Source organism: Echinops telfairi, unplaced genomic scaffold (assembly GCF_000313985.2).
Source record: "Echinops telfairi isolate 266 unplaced genomic scaffold, ASM31398v2 ScPeMD7_9;HRSCAF=40, whole genome shotgun sequence".
NCBI lineage: Eukaryota > Metazoa > Chordata > Mammalia > Afrosoricida > Tenrecidae > Echinops > Echinops telfairi.
The window spans coordinates 71,267,572-71,288,427 of record NW_022103906.1 but is presented as its reverse complement, the minus strand read 5'-3'; the positions used below and the strand labels follow the sequence as shown (position 1 = coordinate 71,288,427).

At 36.7% G+C, this 20,856-nt stretch overlaps 1 protein-coding gene across 2 annotated transcripts in view; it reads left to right on the top strand.

Moving 5' to 3' along the window:
* The window catches only part of GALNTL6 (polypeptide N-acetylgalactosaminyltransferase like 6), a 1,306,147-nt gene that overhangs the window by 551,169 nt on the left and 734,122 nt on the right, over positions 1–20,856 (top strand). The gene's annotated exons all lie outside the window — the stretch shown is intronic.

The window sequence follows — 20,856 nt, the reverse complement described above, 5'->3', positions numbered from 1 at the left end:
CCAAGTTCCAATTTGTAGCTGTTTCTTCTCATTTTCGGTAGGACCCCATCAGCAAATGAACATCCTGAAAGATACCATATGGTCAACTGTACTTTGAGAAGGCAGTTTTTCTTCATATTTTGAGTTCCTTGGAACACAAGGGGAGATCTTCTGACACTGTCTCTGACAACGTTCTGCTTCTATTCATTAGGCTGTCAGGGTCTTAAATTGTTTCCATGCTATCCATAGAATTTCAATGGCTAACCGTTAAAATGGAGGGCCTATTCCTTCTTTGTAGTCTATTCTTAGTCTGGAAATTTTGCGGAAACCTATTCATTCGGTGCATTTAACATATTAAAATATAATTTTAAAAATATTTAACTTAAATTTAATATTTCGGTTATGATTTTAAATATATCATATATCATGTTAAATATAACACAAAATATTATTTTAAAATCAACATATGTTTATCAAAATACCAGTGATTTAATGAAGTTTGAATTAAATACATTTTGAACTCAATAAGTTGGTGCTGTGGAGCAGACACCAGGCAGCTAAACACATGATGAGAAGCTCTTTCACTCTATTCTATAGGGTCACTATGAGACATAGCCAACTCAATGGCAGTGAGTTGAGTTGAGATAAACTAGATGAATAGATCTCGTTGTAGTACTGCTTTTTCTTACTCAAATGAATGAAGACTGTCGTAAGTTAGAGCTGTGACTGTAGAAGTTTCTCTTTTATCACAGGATCTTAGCACTTGGCAATAACATGAATTATAGTAGATAATGCACAGAAAATATACTGCACACACAGAGGTTTATAATTGTACATATTATCAGCCACAGTTTGAAAAAAAATCTTTTAAAGAAAGAATATGTAATTATGAAGTAGCTTAAGTTAACATTTTTATTTTCATGAATATTACCAGGGAAGTTCTTTTTATTAAGTATTCATATTTTATGCTTCACTTCTTGATGTTACCTAAGTTCTGTCTACATTCAGTTTCACAATTGCTTGGTATAAGATGGATGTTATTCCAGTGAGATTTTTATATTCTTGCTTTTTTTCCTATGTGTAAAGATATTCAGCTGTTTTACTTGAAAAAAATAAACTAAGAGCATTGGCACTGTTTAATATGCACCAATTAACATAAGTAATCTAATTTAATGTGATTTTGAAACAAAGAAAAGCTATTCCCTTGAAGCTTTAAAAATGTAATTGGAATCTTTGAAATATCTTCCATATAATTTACTGCAAAAGAGAAGTAAGAGGCAATCTAATGTAGTCACATGCTGATTCTTTTGTTGTTTTCTTTTTTGCGGTGAAGAAATTTAGAGCATTTCATCTTCAAATAATTTTTGTTCTCTTGTTGATTTTCAACTTGTCAACTTGTTTTTCCTTTTCCTCTTTGCAATAGAATGTAGATGAGAATACATTTTGTTTTTCCTGGAAATAAATCCATTATAATAGCTAAAATGAAGAGGCAATCTGACAAATCTGAACATTATTCTAATAGTTTGTGCCCTAGTCATACTTCGCACTCTTAGTTGTCTTAATGCCCGCCATTAGACAAGTTTGTGAATGCATACAACTTGCTAGGTATTCATGTAAACAGTGATGCAAATAAATTTTTGAAAGTCTTCATGAAGATCACTATTTTCATCACATATTTTTGTGTACAAATAGGCATGGAAAAAGTAGATAAAGTAATTGAGATCTGTGCTTTGGCTTTTTAAAAAGTGCTATTTCCTGTAGTCCCATTCTTTTTTAAATGAATGCTTTATTGAGAAATCATGCACACATCATAAAATTGACCACTAAGAATATATAATTAAAAGTTTTACTTAGGGTTTGAGTCAGAATCAACTCAATGGCAGTGAGCTTGATTTTTCCAATAGCTAAAATTATTGAGCTCTTTTCATGTACTTATTGGCCATTTGTATATATTACCTATTGAAATATATATATTCTAATACTTTGTAAATATTTTAATTCATATTTAAAATTAAATTACTGTGGAATTGTAATAGTTCTTGTTGCTTCCTTCTGTCAAGTCTGTCCTGACTCATGACAGCCCCACTCACACTGTGGGAAGCATTGTCTACTCCTGTGCCATTGTCATGGTCAACTACAGAGTGAACCATTGTGGATTTCCTTCATTATATTTAATAGTATATCTATGTCTTATAATAGGGCATACATTTATTCATTTTGAATTAATGTTTACTTATTGAACGAGATGTGTGTCCAGATTCTTTCATTTGCATGTGGATATCCTGTGCAATTTGTTGAATTTTCTTGTTACTCTTGCCTAATAGCAAGTAAAGGCTTGTTGCTGAACTCTCTATTCAACTGTGTTGATCTACATGTCTATCCTTTGCCAATATTACATTGTCTTGATTCCTGTAGTTTTGTGATAAATTTTGAAATTGGGAAGTATAAGTCTTCCAATTATATTTATTTCAAGTACTGTATCAGCTTTGATAATTCCATTGCATTTTCATAAGAATTAAAGTTTTGTCTTGCCAATTTCCCTAAAAATGTTATCATGATTTTGCACTAAAAGTAAGCAGATAATTATATACACAGACCTTCTTCCAGTATTTATTGTGAATCAATGTAAAGAAAACAAAAATCCTAACAACTGACCAATAGACAACATCATGAAGCCCTTTAATGAGATCAGTTGACACAGTGACTGCATCAATGGGCTGATTATAACATGTATTTGTCTGATAGACAAGGTTCTGCCATTGTGAGTGCATATTATTGAAAGTTTCATCTTATCACCAATTTCCATTGTTGGTGCAAATATTGTTCAGTCACTTATTGTTCAGTACCAGTCACCAATTCATATAGTGTAACTTGTAGCTGGTTTATACTTGTATACTCTCCATTTCTCAGTTGTGTTTAAATTCTATACCATTGGTTAAATTAATGACACTAACAATAGAATTACTTTGAGCCCAGGGGGGATGATTGATAATGTTCTCTAAAATAAAATGATACTGATGGGAGCTAGAAAGAAATTAAAAACAGAGTCAGGAATGGATTTGGAACTCGCACTTACTCTTAGCTCCAATCTAAGAACAATTGGTTCTTATGACATGGCTTTGTTTGATGCTCACTCTCATGAGGAGATCACTGACTGTACAGGTGCTATAGCAAAGTGTGGTGAAGAAAGCTGATGGTGTGTGGCTATTAAAAAAAGAATAGCATTTGGGGTTTAAAAGACATGCTTTCAAACAAGCAGTCTTCATCTAAGTCCATGTGGAAGAAGCACAGCAGCCTGTGTGATCCAAGGATGTAACTTATATCATCCAAATCGAAGTAGGGAATGATATTAGAGTTTGAATTGTGAACATCTAGTTTACAGAAGGCTATGAATGACAGTGGAAATCCAAAATCCATATGCAGCATCTGCCAATGGATTAAGCCTCTTGAATCATGAAGGGATGTGACTAGCCATGTTATCAGACAGATATCATTATATAATTACATATGGTATATGTACTTAATATGTAATATCTTATCACTTAATATCCCTTTTGACCCACTTTAAAATTGTGTCGGTTTTATTTTAAAGTGAAGGGGAAATATTCATGGATTAAGTCTCCAGTGAATTCCCTCTGACCATAGATCAAGGATGCTAATAACCTAGCTATTGTGCAGACTGCATGGGAAAATGGGTTACTCCCGATGCAGTTAGAATAAAATGTAACATTGCTCTCCTTTTCTACTCATTTTAAATTTGTTCTAGATTTTAATATATTCTGCTTTCTTTTCAGTTGAGGAAATTCTCTGTTGTATTGTTGGTTGTGCGAGTGTATGAAATCGACAATAGATAAATCTGCAGAGCTGGTAACTGAATTAATGGTTTCTTGGGGTTATGTCAGGGAGATTGGGGTGGAATTGGGAGCTAATAACAATAAGTATAAGAAAGAAGAAAAAATAATAAAAGAAAGAAGAAAACCTTCTAAAATTCATTATGGTAATGGTTGCATAACTCTTCTTAACACAATTAAACTATTGAATTGTACTGAATGTGAATTACATGCCAAGGTTAATAAAGAAGAAAAAAATATTGTGATCATGGGACAGGACTAAACAGTGTTTCATTCTGCTTTTAATAAGGTCACTGTGAGTCAAAAATGACTTGATGGTGCCAAAAAACAGCAATAACACCACCTCTGATCAAAATGTTCACTTATTATAGATACTGAGATAATCTCTGTGTGCCTTTCGTTACTTGTTTTCTATACAACTTTTGTCATTTTGTATTACTCTATTCTTCTATAAATATCTGGGTTTTTTGGTGTTATATGCATTTTCTAGAACAAAAGTTTAGTACTAACTTGTTCACACATACACATATACATATATATGTTTGTGTAAATATTGTATGTCCTTCATGGACATAGCATTTTCTAGATATGTCTTTTAAATTGTTTGTACCAATTGACATTGATGCTATAAGCAGTTACAATTTTAAACAATCGTCACTGTTTGTTTTAGATAAATACACAGAGAATTCTGAATTCCTTCAAAAGATGACAGCTAGCTAGGCAGAAAAAGAGATTGACAGCGAAAGAGAGAGGGATGTTCTTAGTGATTGCTGTTTAATGCAGTTGACTTAAAAACTCACTACCATTGAGACAATTCTTACTTATAGTGACCGTATTGTTCACCAAGGAGTTAATACCATCTTCAGCCAGTTTCTGTAGTTTATTTTGATTCATGAAGAATCAAAATCTGCATTGACATTTTGTCAATGCAGAAATACTCATAAGCTCCTCTGGTTTTGCAAGGTGTTCTTTCTGAAGCAGAGGATCAGGTGTTTCTTTCAAGGCACCAACCTACTCATTAGAAATTCAAAGTAATAATAATTTGTACTACCCAAAAAATATATCTAGGGCAGTGGTTCTCAACATTCCTAATGCCGTGATCCTTTAATACAGTTCCTCATGTGGTGGTGACCCCAACCACAAGATTATTTTCATTGCTACTTCATCCCTGTCATTTTGCTACTCTTATGAATTGGGCGACCCCTGTGAACCAATCTAGTTCATATTATCCATTTGATTCAAGAGAGTAGGAAAACTTTGCTCAATCTAGCTTTGTTTGCTATCCCCAGACTTGGTCATGATTTTCACACAAACTATATTTTTATACTTTGTGATCCCAGCAGACATTGTTACACAATCATAGATAACCATAGGTGCTTCTTATATCAGGCAGGATAAAGATAAAATATATTTATACATTTTTTAGAAAATTACCTATTATCTTTACTTACTCATTGACCCTCCCCCGCTTTTCCTCCATGTGTATATACAATTCTATTTATTCTTTTTTTTTCTTTTATTTATTCTTTTATTTCACCTGGAGGACAAAATTTACCATTTGTTGCAGGGCAAGTGTTCCATTAATGAATTGTTTAAAATTTTACTTACTTAGAAATATCTTAATTTCTTCATTTCCCAGAAATAGATTTACTAAATATAAAGTTCTTTGTTTATTTCTTGTTGCCTTGTAATATATACCTTTTGCATTTCATTCTGGCTCCCCTTTCCTTAAGGACACGTCAGTGGTTTGTCTTCTCGAATAGCCTTTCCTTTGCTGTTTTCAAGACTCTCTTTCAATAGCTTCCAACAGTTTAATTTTAAAAAAATGGGTGAAGATCTCTATGATTACCTTCGTTGGAAATTATTAAACTTCTCTGGAAAGAAGGAAATGCTCATCAAATTTAGGAATTTTTTTGTAATTAAAAAAAAATTCTTTCTGTACTTTTCTTTCTCTCTTCCTGGAACTCTTTTCCATAGACTTTTGTTGTTGTTGTTGTTGTTGTTGCTATCTTGTTCTGAATTTTTGTTTTTTTTTCTCCTCCACTCAGATTATTCCTGAGATTGAATAATCTGTATGAACCTAGTTAACTTATTTTCCTTTCTGATAGTTTAAATATGTAATACTTTAGTGAATATTTTAGTGAATTTAGTGAATGTTTTATTACAATATTGTAATTTTCAACTCTAGGATTTATATCTCCTATTTAAAAAAATCTTCTGTGTGTGTGTGTGTGTGTATGATAAAAGGGTTTTATTTTATAAAGCATAGAAATATCAGGCGTTGCAGTAAACTGAACCCAAGCACCCTCATGACACTGCACACCCTTACATGTGGGAACCTGAGGCCGGGAAGAGAGAGAGAGAGAAAGAGAGAGAGAATGAATGAGAGAGAGAGAGAGAGCGAGAGAAGAGACAGCAGCGTGGCCGAGCACGAGGCAGAGCATCAGTGGGTAAAGGGCAATAAATTCCATCTCTCTTTTGTATATTCTTGATTTGGTGAAAATAATTATCATGATTTCTTTATTTTTTAAGCCATGATTTACTTTAGATATTTTATCATATTATTAAAAACTGTAAACTGTTTGCCTTATAATTTTAACATAATTTCCTCAAGAGGGGTGTCTATTGACTCTCCCTTTACCTATAAGCTATATTTTACTGTTTCTTTGTTTGTTTCATAATACTTTTTCAAAACTGAAAACTTTTAATTATTATATTGTGACAAGTCTGGTTATAAGATGTCCTTTCCTAAGGGTTTATTTTGTCATATGCTGTTATGGCTTTGACTGTAATTTTTTTCTATATCAGGTAGATATAGTTTATTATATATAATTTATTAGTTGTTTTTAAATAATTAATAAATTTATAAATAAATAATTTGATACATAATAAATCATTAATACATCTATAATTTATTAGTTGTTTTTTTAATCATTTTATTGGGAGTTCATACAACTCTTATCACAATCCATCCATCCATCCATTGTGTCAAGCACATTTGTACATTTGTTGCCGTCATCATTCTCAAAACATGCTCTTTCTACTTGAGCCTTTGGTATCAGCTCCTCATTTTTCCCTCTCCCTCCCCCACCCTCCCACACTTATGAACCCTTGATAATTTATAAATTATTATTACTTTTTCATGTCTTATATTGACTGGTATCTCCCTTCACCCACTTTTTTGTTGTCTGTCCCCCAGGGAAAGGGTTATATGTAGATCCTTGTGATCAATTCCCCCCTTCACCCCCCACCTTTCCCTTAACCTCCTGGTATCACTTCTCTCATTATTGGTCCTGAGGGCTTTGTCTGTCCTGGATTCCCTGTGTTTCCAGCTCTAATCTGTGCCCGTGTACATGCTCTGGTCTAACTGGATTTATAAGGTAGAATTGGGATCATGATAGTGGGAGAGGGGGTGAAGCATTAAAGAACTAGAGGAAAGCTGTATGTTCATCAATGTTATAATGTACCTTGACTGCTTGTCCCCTCCCCATGACCCTTCTGTAAGGGGATGTCCAGTGGCCTACAGATGGGCTTTGAGTCTCCATTCTGCACCCCCCCCCCCACTCACAACGATACTAATTTTTTGTTCTTTGATGCCTGATACCTGATCCTATCAATACCTCATGATTACACAGGCTGGGTGCTTCTCCCATGTGGGCTTTGATGCTTCTCAGCTAGATGACCACTTGTTTATCTTCAAACCTTTGAGAACCCAGACACTATATATTTTGATAACCAGGCACCATCAGCTTTCTTCCTCACATTTGCTTATGCACCTGCCTTGTCTTCAGTGATGGTGTTGGGAAGATGAACATCATGGAATGCCTAGCTGCAATTTTTTGGTGATTTTTCTAGGGTAATTTTATTTTTTTTGAGGAAGGGTAGATCCATTTGGTGTTTTATTTGTTGCGATGTGTTACAACCCTAGAAAAAAGGAGTCCAGGATTTTCCCTCCCCTGTGTTTTCTAGATCTTAGAGTTGCACATCAAATCTAGGATTGATCACTCAGCACTTGTTTAATCTGCCTGTGAGGTTCACTACCAGCTCTGTGATCATCAATGATTTCAAATTCACCAATGTAGCCGTGCTTCATCATCACAGTTAGAAATTGGACAATGACTTTGGAGCATGGCCTGATAACTTGGCGCTTGCCTCTCTTCTCGGCATAATTGATGCAGTTGAGAGCCTGGATCAGGACGTTCATGAGCACCATTATGTGGGCACAGAAAGATGGCAGAAAGAGCTAGAGTAATTTTCTCAGATAATTTTCTTTGTCACAGGCAGTTACTAAAGTTTCAACTCAGTTAACTTAGTGGTTAGCCAAAAATTGTACACAGATTCCTTAATTTTTACAACCAAGACGTCTCACAGCTTTTTCTGAAAAAAATCTTAGTGTGTTTGCTTTTAACATTGTATGTCTTACAACTCAATTCTAGATTTTTGCTTTTGCTTATAAAGGATACTAGAGTCAGGCATTTATAGATGAGATATAAGGAGGCTTCAGAGGTTAGTGGAAAATTCCATTATATTTTAATTCCATTTTCCTATGAATTTTTTGAGTCCCTCTTGTATCAGGAATTTTTCTGTGGCTGTGCACAGATTTCTAGATCCAAGAACATATGGCTGATTTCAAAGACCCATATAGGCACAGCATTTTCTAGATGTTCCTTTTAAGTGGTTTGCTTCAACTGGAACTGCACTTGCAAACAGGTGCAATTCTAAAGAATTGTTGCTAAGTATTTGAGTATTTTAGAAAAACATTACAAGAGTTCTGAGTCAGGTAAATTGAAGACAAATTTTAATATTTCCAAGGAGTTTATAGACAGATTAAATAGTGATAGTTCTTCAGGGATAACATTTTTTAAAGAGTTACAAATCCTTTCTGTACCCTTCTTTGACTGATAGGTTGCTATTTCACGATTAGTGTTTGTGACACAGATTGTTTCCAAAGCTACCATAGAAAATTGGAGGGGAAGGTGGAGGATATGGTAACTTAGAATATGCTAAAGGTCACTGTTTCAAATTCAGCCATTTTTCCTTGAGTAAATTAACCTCAGATTGTTGTAAGTCTTTGATTAATTTTTATAGTTCTACAAATATAGGTGTGACCAGTTCTGCAGATATTTGCAAATTTGTTTTCTTTTATTTTTATGGAGGAATAGATTTTTAGAAGGCCTAACTATTATTATAAAAAATGTTTCTGTTAACCTCGCCTAACCATAATTAGAACTCATCCTACGAAGGTGCCCTTTTATGATTAGAGAGAGCATCTGAAATATATTTGGAGGTTGCTTGTTTCTATATTATTTCACAAAGTTATTTATGATATTGTACAAGAGTGTTAATTTAAAAAAATACTTTTGGAAAGTGCCATATCTTTCTTAGGAAATCATGGAGAAGTTTATCACTGTTTTTTTCTTAAACACATACACATACAATTCAGTGATTAAGAAACAATGTTGGTGAGCTAGTAAATGACTAGTAATGACTAAAGTTAATTTTTTGCAACATAAAACCCAACAACAAAGACCTTATGTGATTGAGTCTTAAAGACCTGCTTAGCATGTCTTGTAAAAGAATAAATGTGCAGTAAGTAAATATGGACAAACCAATGATATTCTTAGTTAACTAAGGTGATAAAGGTAGAAAAAGGAAATGTTTGCTTACGGGACGCAGGGTTCACATTAATGGTGGCAGTAGCTTATTCAGAAAAGGATCGGCAAGGTGGTTGCACAACATGAATAATGTAATCAATGTTACTGAAACGTGTAGAAGTTGTTGAATTGGTGAATGTTTTGTTGTATATATATATTTTTTATCATTTTATTGGGGACTCTTACAACTCTTGTCACAATCCGTACATCATTTGTATCAGGTGAATTTGTACGTATGTTGCCTTCATTCTTTTCTAGACATTTATTCTCTTTTGAGCCAGTGGTATCAGCTTCTCTTTTTGTTCCCCCTTTCTCCTCTCCACCCCCACCCTCATAACCCCTTGATAGATTGCACATTGTTATTTTTTTTCATGTCTCACACTGACTACTGTCTACCTTCCACCATGTTTTCTACTGTTCTTCTCCCAGTAGAAGAGTTATGGTTATGTGACCATCATTGTGATCATTTCCCCTATCTCCTTTCCTCTCCCCCTCTTCCCCATACCCTTCTGATATCATCATTCCCACTCCTGTTCCTGGATTCTGTGTGTCATGGGTTCCCATCTCTTTCTATACCTGTGTACATGTTCCGGTCTAGTCTGAAATGAGAAACAGCAATGGGTCATGGTAGTGGGGGGTGAGGAAGCCTCAAGGAACCAGAGGAATATAGTGTTTCATTGATGCTTTACTGCACCCTGGTGACTCATCCTTTCCCTGTGGCCCCTCTGTAGGGAGATTGTTCCATTTTCTACAGATGGGCTTTGGATCTCTACCTCAATCCCCCCCCATTCTCAAAAATTTGTTTTTGTTAGTTTGTTATGTGTCTGCTGATTCCTATTACCCAGTCTCTATGACTCCTCATGTTTGTACCAGCACTGTGCTTCTTCCATGTGGACTTGTTGCTTCTCTGCTGAATGGTGGCTTGTGTAACGTCAAGCCATTAAGACCCCAGATGCTATATTTTTTAAATTCTGGGCACCATCTGCCTTCTTGAGTTACGTCCACTGAATGAGGTACATTGACCTAGACTCAATTACAGGTCTCCCACAGGGAAGGAGAAAGTTCTAATATTGAACCACCAATATCCCAATATTAAAAATTAAGAAAAATAATATTTAAACAAATATAATTAACTATGACTTTAAAAATATCTTAAATAACAGAAAAAGAGAGTGGGGGTAAAAGATCATTAAAATGGAAATAAAAACCTATTAATATTATTACAAAAAGTGTAATGTGCATTTAGCAAAGCAATAATTGCTTCCTGAAAAAATACTAATTAGAGGCAAATTCTCACAAGATTTAACACAGAAATTAAAAATATGCAAATGAAAATATTCAAGTTAAAAGATTACAAATGAATAGGGACTGTTATAGTTGTCTTGTGCTGCTATAACAGCACTACCATAAGTAGATGAATTTAACAAATATGAAATTCTCTCACAGTTTAGTATGCTGGAGCTTTAAATTACCATCAACTCTAGAAGAAGGCTTTCTCTGTCTGTGTCTCCTGTTTGTAGGGACAGTGCCTCACTTCCCCAGGACACATTAATGTCAGTCTCACAGTTTACATCTGATTTAGTGACCACCTGACTCTCAAATATAGGAAACAGTGACCCTGCCCAATGAGAATCAGCAGGGTTCTACTCCTTTAAGCCATAGAAGTTGTAGCTCTAACTACTGAGGCTGAGGCATCTCTGTTTCCTTTGCTCCTTATGTCTTCAGTATCTGCCTCCTAGTTCCTTAGTCTTTCAACTCTTTGGCTTCTTGGGTCTCTTGGGCCAGCCTGGCCTCTGCTCTATTCAGGCAAGTGTTACAAAACTGTTTAGCTCTTCCAGTAAATGCTGGAGGCATCCTACTCTGATAGAAAATCTCAATCCATCACAAAGCACTCAGTGTTCTTATTCTGCAGGTCAGCAAGCCTCGTCCCATCAATAATGCCTGAAAGCATCCCATTATGTTGGGAAGTGCCATTCCCAATGTATTTAGGTATCTCATTCTGTAGATGGCCACTTGATTAACTTCCAGGCTTTAAGACCCCAGCTGCTGTATCTTGTAATAGCCAGGCATCATCAACTTTCTTCACCACATTAGATTATGCACCCGTTTTGTCTTCAGCTATCCTGTCAGAAAGGTGAGCATCACAGTGTGCTAGGTTATTAGAACAAAGTGTTATTGCATTGAGGGAGGAGTTGTGTAGAGGCCCAATGCTTACTGCTACCTTATCATATAACTTGTAAATATATGTACAGAGACCTATATCCCTATCATATATCATTAATATATTTACATTTGTACATGCCTATGTTTATGCCTCTATAAATGTCTTTTGCCTCCTAGTTCTTTCCTCTATTTCCATTTACTTTCCTCCTGTCCCACTATCATGTTCAACCTCCATTCATCTCTTTGTACTTCCTCTCAGCTACATTGCACTTGATCAAACCCCACCAGGCATTCTATGCCCTCCTCGCCATCAATTTTAGATCTCTTGTTTCTTTGTCCTTGGGCTTATTGGCTCCCTACCTCCTCCTCTCCCCTGTCTTTCCAGAACTGTCAGTGCCATTGTTTTCCCCTCAGGATTATTTATCCTGCCTATCTTCTATAGATAGACATGAAAAAAAGAAAGAAAAAAACAATAGATCCAGGTCTGTCTGCTGCCCCATATGAATGTTTTCTGATGCAGTGCCAAGCCCTGGCCCCCAGTTCAGTCTAATTTCAGAATTCCTCAGAGACTTTGTTGCTTAGCTCTCCTTGCTGCTCTGTTGTGCTTCCTTTGTGTTATGTCCTGGTGTGGAGGGGTCAGACCAAGCACAATTCCTGCACTGTGTCTCCGGTGCTACCCCCCGTAGCTAGTGCTATGGGTCATTAAGAGGACTTTGTGCCTTGTGGTGAGGCCAGCCCTACAGTCCTCTCTGGGCATTAGCTATTCTGAGCAGGAATGTTGTCCTAAAAGTTTGATGGACCAGGACGCTGTATTCTCTCCCTCCCTCCCTCCCTCTTAGTTTGCTTCCATGTGGTCTGGGAAAACCTGCCATTCTCCTGGGGCTGTATCTTTAGTGCTGTCCTCTGTAGTGCATTCTTCTGGGGAGGAAGGATGATTTAGCTGGGATAAGACCCTGTCTGGCCCCACAGACCTCTCTGTTAGTTCATTGCTTCCTGCTGGTATGTTGTCCTCAAGGCTTGGTGCACCAAGTTGAAGTCTGGTCCCTCTCATCCTTTAGTCTGGAAACATAAAGTGTACCCTCCCCATGGTGGATTATTGCCCTGTCACCCCCAATACCTCCTTCCCTGCTTTTTGTCTTGTCCTTCCCACCCCTTCTTTATGCTTGTGTTCTGTATGCATCATTAGGCTTGGCTGTCCCCTGCCTGTGTGCCTGTCCCTCAACCCATAAATTATGCATTTATTAAGTAGTTTTTCTTTAGATTTCACTGTGTTGATTGGACTTATCTCAGTGGACTCACCTTGTACTTGTCGTTTTGTCCTTGGTTAACTTCACTTAGCAACATTTCGTCCAACTCTTCCGTCGAGACAATGTGCTTCATGTGTTCATCCTTGTTTTTTAGGGATGCATAGTACTCCGTTGTGTGTATGTGCCAGAGTTTTCTAATCCACTCATCTATCGATGGAAATTTAGGTTGTTTTCAGATATTTGCAATTGTGAATTGCACCGCAATAAATATTGTGGTGCAGATGACTGGCCGTGGGCTATATCTTACTTCTGGATATATGTCCAATAAGGGATTGCTGGGTCATAAAGTAGCTCAATTTCCATTTGCAATAGATATTGCCAGATTGCTTTCCGTAGTGGCTGTATGTATCAAAAGAGCACCAGCAGTGGACAAGAGTTCCTCTCTCACTACATCCCTTCCACATTTATTGCTTTCAGTTTTTGAATGGGGCTATCCTCAGGGGTGTTATGTGGCATTTCATAGTTGTTTTAATTTGTATTTCTGTGATCGCTAATAACCATGAACATTTACTCATGTTTTTATTGGCCATTTGGATTTCGTCCCTGGTAAACTTCTGTTCAGTTGCTTTGCCCACCTCCTCAGAGGGCGCTCTGCTTTTTTCTTGTAGCAGGCTATTAGTGTATTGTAAATTTAAGTACTAAGCTCTTTGTCTGATATGTCATTGCTAAATAAAGATCTTCTCCCAGTCAATGGATTCACTTATTACTCTCTTGGTGAACTCTTTCGAAGCACACAGGTGTTTTATCCTTAGTATATCCCATTTGTCAATATCAGCTTCTTCTGTTTCTGTGTACTTCCCTATTTTGGTCACTCTATGTATTCCCTGTGCCAAGGTTCTCAGGTTTGTCCCTATTCCTTTGTTGGTAACCCTTATAGTCTGAGATTTTAGAGGTACATGATCCGCCTTGAGTTTGGTTTTGTGCATTGAGTGAAATATGGATCTTTATTCATTTTTCTGTATGTGGATATCCATTTTTTCCCAGCATCAATTGTTAAGCATCCGCTTCCCATTTGATGTTTTTTGAGACCATATTGAAGATCAGTTCTTTATATGCTGCTAGTTTTATCTAGATTTTCTGTTCTTTTCCATTGGTCTAAATATCTGACATTATACCAGTACCACGCTGTTTTGACCACTGTAGCTGTGAAGTATGTTTTAAAGTCAGGTAAAGCAAGCCCTTTGATTTGGTCTTGCTTCTTGAAGAATTCTCTGCTAATTCTGGGCCTATTCCCTCCCCCAGGCAAAGCTTCTAGCGTCCTTTCATTGTCCTTTATTGTTAGCTATGACCTCCAGGACAATGGTGACAAGGGTTATTCTTGTCTGATCCCTTTTTTCAGTAGGATTGTTTTTGTCTTTTCTCCATTGACAATGACATTGGCTATTGGTTTTTCATGAATAGTCTGTATTAACTTAAGGAGTTCCCCTTACATTACTATCTTCTTGAGTGTCTTAATTAGGAATGGGTGTTGGATGTTGTCAAATGATTTTTTTGTGTCTATTACTATTATCATGTGTTGCTTGTCCATTTTCTTCTCAATGTAATAGATAATGTTAATGGACTTTGATTTGTTGAACCATCCCTAAATCCCTGGAATGAATCTCTCCTGGTCATGACAGATGATTTACTTAATATACTTTTTAGTCTATTGGCCAATGTTTTATTAAGGTTCATTGCATCGATGTTCATTAGAGATATAGGTCTGTAGTTCTCTATTCTTGTGGAATCCTTGCCTGGTTTGGGTCTCAGTGTTATACTAGCTTCATAGAATGATCCTTTATTCTATGTTTTGAAATTTTTGTAGGAATTGTGTCAGTTCTTTCCTGGATGCTTGGGAGAATTCTCCTGTGAAGCCATCTGGCCGGGGAAATTTTTCATTGGTAGTTTGTTAATAACCATATCCATTTCTTCTATTGCTATGGGTCTATTGACGTTCTTGACTTCTATTTGGGATATTCTAGGGCGAGATTGTTTTCCAGGTATTTGTCTTTGTCTTCCAGGTTGCTGAATAATTAGAATACAGATTTTCATAGTAGTTTATAATTATCCTTTTAATAACATTAGGGTCCATTGTGATTTCCCCTGATTCATCCCTGATCCTGTTATTGATGTTTGCTCCTTCCTATCCTTGGTTACGTTTGCCAGCAGTCTATCAATTCTGTTAATCCTTTCAAAGAACCAGTTTTTTGCTGCATTGATATTTTGCATTATTCTCTTGTCTTCCCACTCCTTTATTTCCACACTGATTGTTATTATTTCTTTTCTTTTGCTATTGGAGGGATTGTTTACTTGACTCTGCTGTAGTTGCTGAAGGTTTTGTGATAGCATATTAGTCACAAGTCTCTCTTCCTTTTCATATGTTCACTAATCGCTATCAAACAACCTCTGATAATCACCTTTTCTGTATCCCATAGGTTTTGTTAATTTGTGTTCTTTCTTATTAGTTTCTAAAAACTTCCTAATTTCTAATTTTGGCCAGTAGCCACTTATTCCGCAGATCATTATTCACCTTCCAATTGTTTGTCCTTGTTTTTTGTTTGTTTGTTTGTTTTTGTTTTTGTTTTTTTTATTGTCCTTTATCTCCAGCTTTATGGCATGATGGTCTGAGAGGGATGTCTGAGTGATCTCTATGTGTTTGAATCTACTCAGGATCAACTTGTGCCCCAGCATGTGGTCTATATTTGAATAAGAGCCATATGCACTTAAAAAGAAGGTGACTAATTTTGCGTTTAGGTGGAGAGCTCTATATAAACACCCATCAGGTCGAGTCACTTAATTGTGGTCATTAGCTCTGTAGCTTTCTTCTGGGGTTTCTTTCCTGGTGACCTATATGTCTCTGATACCAGTGTATTAAAGTTACCTAGTAAGATTGTTGAGTCTGTGATATCTGTTTTCATTTAATCAATAATTTATTTGACAAATTTCACTGGTCTCTCATTGGGCGTGTATATATTTATTATTTCTCTTGTTCTTGATCAACTGATCCTGTTAGCATTGTATGTTGACACTCCTTATCTCTTGGTATTATTTGCACCTTGAGATTGATTTTGTCCAAGATTGCAGGCCTGCTTTTTTTTTGGTTGTCATTTGCTTAGTATATTTTTAACCAGCTTTTTATTCTTAGCCTATTTTATCTGAGCTAAAGGTGTGTCTTTTGCAGGCAACAGATTGTTGGGTTATGTTTTCCGAGTCAGGCTACAAGCCTTTGTCTTTTAATGGGTCAATTCAGACCATTTATGTCCAGAGTTATTACCACCAACTGTGGATTCATTGTTGTCATCCCATAACTTTTGTGTTGGGTGTTTTCCTATGTCCCCACATAACATTGTGCTGAGTATATTTGTATGTAGGGGGGCTTCATCCTTGCGTACTTTTTGCCCGTGGTGCAATGTTATCTTGGTGGTTGTTCTTGGCATGATGACTTCCAGGTGGGGTTGTGCTATGTGGTGCTATCCTATTCGTACTTGGTGAATGTTGATCTTCTGACCACAGTGAGTGCGCAAGCATTTTTTGCAGGGTTGAGTTTCTTATAATGTAGTCTTTGAGGTTTTACTTTTCTAGGAAGACATTTACATCTCTGTCTAGCTTGACAGATAGTTTGGTGGGATAGAGGATTCTTGGATTGGCATTGTTCTCTTTCAAAGTTTGGAATATGTTACTCCACTCTCTCCTCTTCTTCCTTGTATCTGAGCATATTCTTACTTAAGTACCATTGTACATGGCTGCCTTTTTTCTAGCTGTTTTTATGAGTTTTTCCTTTTCCTCAAAGTTGGATAATTTTACTATTATGTTGTGTTGGTGATTTCTTCCTGGTGTTTAGCCTAATTGGTGTCCACTATGCTTCCTGTATGATTATCAGATTCTCATTCATTAAATTGGGGATGTTTTCTTCCATGAATTCCATAGCTACTTTAGCTGTTGACTTCTTCTTGTGTCTTGTTCCGGTATTCCTATTATTCGAATATTGTTCCTCTTAGAGAGTCTGTCATTGATCTCAGGTATTCTTCTGCCTCTTTGATTGACTTGTTTGACTATCTTTCCCATTTGTTGAAGTCTGCCTGGTTATCCTTGAGATTATTGGTATGATCCTCTGCCTTTTCAAGTCTGTTTGTGACGTCTGTTATCTTGTTCTTTGTTGCTATTACCTCACCCCTACACTGTTGCATTTCCCTTTTGTGTGTGGACTTCATCTCTCCAATCATTTTATCTTTATACTATATTACTTCCCTCATATCCTGTATGATTATAAGAAGCATTCTGAGGATTTCTTTTTGTGCAATATCAACGTCTGCTCCTTCTATGAGTGTCATTAGGTTTTAAGACTACCTCTGATGTTGCATTTTGCTTCTTTTATTTTATTCTTGAGGGTGTTGAAGTAGGTTGCTGTTTGCGGGTTGTTTCAGTGGCACATGGCGCTATATTCCGAAAAGACAGGGATCCCTGAGATTTTTCTCTGTGAGGTTGAATACAGTGATTGTGGGGCCTGCCTGAGCCCTACTGCACTTGAGTACTGGGCTACAATGTAGGGGGGGGGCGGGGCTGCGACAATTTGATGGCTGGAAACAGCAGGGTGCTTGAAAGATGTCCTGCAGCTGAGCAACTGTGGGTATGATTCTGGACCAGACCAGTGTGTGCCTAGGATCACTGCGACCCCACTGGGCCACGTTGCACTGTGGAGGGACCACGAATCTGGGCTGGAAGCTGTGGGTTCCCAGAGATACAGTGAGTAATCCCAGGGGTTGGTCACTGCCTGGTGGAGAGTCTGCAGAGCCATAGCAGTGCTACAGGAAAGTGCCCATGCTGAGGGTTGGCTGGCAAAGAAGATGCTCAGTCACAGCATTACCATATATTGGCCTCCAGGGGTAGAAGCGGTCCGGCATAGAAGCTGCAGGACCGCATCTACTGTGAGTGAAAACTTCTGGGCTGGATGTTAGCTGGAAGAGAACCTACTAGCCCGGGACAGACACACCGAAAGGTCATGGTGTCCAGGTCGGCCCTGCAGGACAATCTGAAGAGGATGGCAGATGATTTCTGGTCACAGCTTTGAGAGCTGTAGTCACTCGCTGTGAAGGGATTCGACTATAGGATAAAAGGTCACGATTGGTTCCATGTAGTTATTGAAGTGTTCCCTTTGTGGCTGTTGGAGCCCCACATGTATGGCTGGTGGGCACTGGGCACAGTGGCATGAGCCATAGTTAGTGGATAAGTGAAACCAGGGTGCAGGCACCTGAGCTGCATGGGGACAACAGGTGTGGGGCTCAGTTCCAACCACAGCAAGTATGGCCATAGGCTGGTAGTGTGTTTAGGGCCATTTGCTGTGGGACTTGCTTCAGGTACACAGTGGATAGGGTCTAGCCAAGGCTGCTAGGGCTGTGGGCTGGTGGCAGGAGGATACCAGGTGTGGTGGCAGGGCGCCATGTAAAGAGAAGGGGGCCGCTTGCAGAGGTGAGTGTCAAGGGAAAACTTACCCATCGCCATGGAGCTCTCCGTGCAAGCTGCTTACCTGGGTGCCATCTTGTCCAGGTCTTACTCACTGAGAGTTTTATTGCAATTTCCAACTGTATCTCAAAAGTTGTGTTTAAAAAACAAAAATAGAACTTGAAGTACATATGGCTGAAATATCAGGATTTGAGAAAGCAAGGTGGTAATTAAATAGCCATTAATATTCCTCATATCCTCACAGTTTATATCAAATTAGTTCAATAAACTATTGTTGCAGGAAACAGTGCAACAAAAGCTAAAATACTGCTAAAAGAGAAAAAAACTCTCTTTCAAGGTTTTTTAAATTACACTTGCCAATTTTGATTCAGAATTATGGATTTCTGTTCCCATTTAAGTATTTGACTTTAATTTAGTGACAGTTTCATACTTCAAGATAGATTGCTTGGAAGTGACTAATGATATACTTTCTAACATTTATATTTCACATGCATGTTGAAATCTGCTGATGAGAGCACTTTCTGATGCTTAGATTTCATATTTCCCTACTAATTAAATTTACTTTAGTAAGATAAAGGTCATTTTTAAACCAAATGAAAAAGTCATGGAATATTTTTCTAACCTGCCTTTAATAGTCTGTAAATTTAGCTTCATTTTCAACTCTCTGCTTTATTTTAATCTTTTATTTGAAATTATGATTTTAACATAATCACAGGTTTCATGGTTTATCTATGAAACAGAGCAATTGTACACTGTTTAAAATTTAATTAAAGAAAGAGCTTTACTATTTACGGAAAATATGAATATATCTAATTATGAAATAAAATTTGATACTTTGTGCAGGTGAAAGACAGAAAATAAACAGGTTAGTTATTATAAAGTCAAAGACTGTGAAACATGAAATGCAAAATGATTTTACACAAAGGTTCCTTAGAGCTTTGATTACACATAGGGCGTGTAAACCAGAAACTATGGCATTGATAAAGAAGACATAATTGAATCCATTCAAGGGGAAAGTGAACTGCAGAGAAACAATTGAGAAGAGTGATTTACAGTGTCTCAGCAGGTTAATATTATTTTCTTTTTAAATATACTAAATTTTTAGAGTGATGTTGTTGTTTGGGGTGTCAGTTCCAACCTAATGCCCAAGGATGAAGTTTTGTCCTATCTTCCATTGTTGTCATGGTCCTTGATATAGATAAGCTCATTGTTAAGGATGCTTCTTTCTTTCACTTTCACATACCCTGTACCAAGCATTAATGTCCTTCTTTAGCAACTGGCCTTTCCTAGTGGCTTGTTGGAAATATGCAAGAGGAAGTCTCATCTTTGCCTCTACAGAGCATTCCAGTTTTATCTTCTTGTAAATCCATTGCTTTGGGGACAATTCCAACCTATGTAACCCACAGTCTTGAACTGATTCAGAAGGTCTTTAATATTTGATATCTTATCGACATATATTTCATCAATCTCAGATGTCACTGGATGGATACAAACTGTCAATATTTCCATTAATAGTTGGGAACAAAGCAATGGTGTTGCCAAAACTCTTAGAAGTGAATAGAAACCTTCATATTCCTAATATTTTAATAAAATGTCTATGAAAAATGGGGGAATGTGTATAAAATAGGAACATATTTGGAAAACAATTTTATATGTCTTTTCATTATTATTCAGGTCTGTAAATCTATCTTTTAGGTGCGTTTTGCCAACTACACAGACAAATTCATGCACAGGTAGATCTAACTCTCAGACACATAAGAATTTCTACATTTTGGTGAGTTTCTTTTGGTTATAAATTTACATCAGTGTGATCTTTAGTTTGTATTAGACTTTCAATTTTCATATAGTTCCCCGTGGTCCCCACCCCTTTTATTGAGAAATATGAGAGGACTTCAAAAAGTTTCTCAATTCTTTTTTTATTTTACTGACAGACCACTTCATCTTTATTCCTTAGATTGGTGGGTAGATTAGAACCGCTAACCTTGTGGTTAGCAGCTACCAAGCCTCCTTTTCAAAGCTATATGAGTTAAGATTCAGAGCACATGTATTTGTGGGACACATTCCATTTATAATGTTCATGCTGCAGATATTCCAAAATTTATGTCCTTCTCACCTATCAGGCACAGACATCTCATCATAACAGATCTTAAATCTCCAAGTCCAAAAGTCCCATCTTCTAAATCATTCAAAGCAAGTACAGGTGAGAGGTTAGCCATACTCAATTGTGACCCAAAATTTATCTTTATCTGTGAATCTGTGAAATCTGAACTACGAGCTGTCTAGTTCTAAGCTACGATGGTGAACAGGCACAAGTAGACATTTCCTTTACAAATGGGATCACTTGGAGAGAAAAAGTATTAAATCATTATACTAAAGTATCTTTTAATTATGTTAAAATGTAGCAGTTATAATTTGATAAATATATCAGTAATAGGATAATGGTCAGGAAAAAAGTGAGAGAAA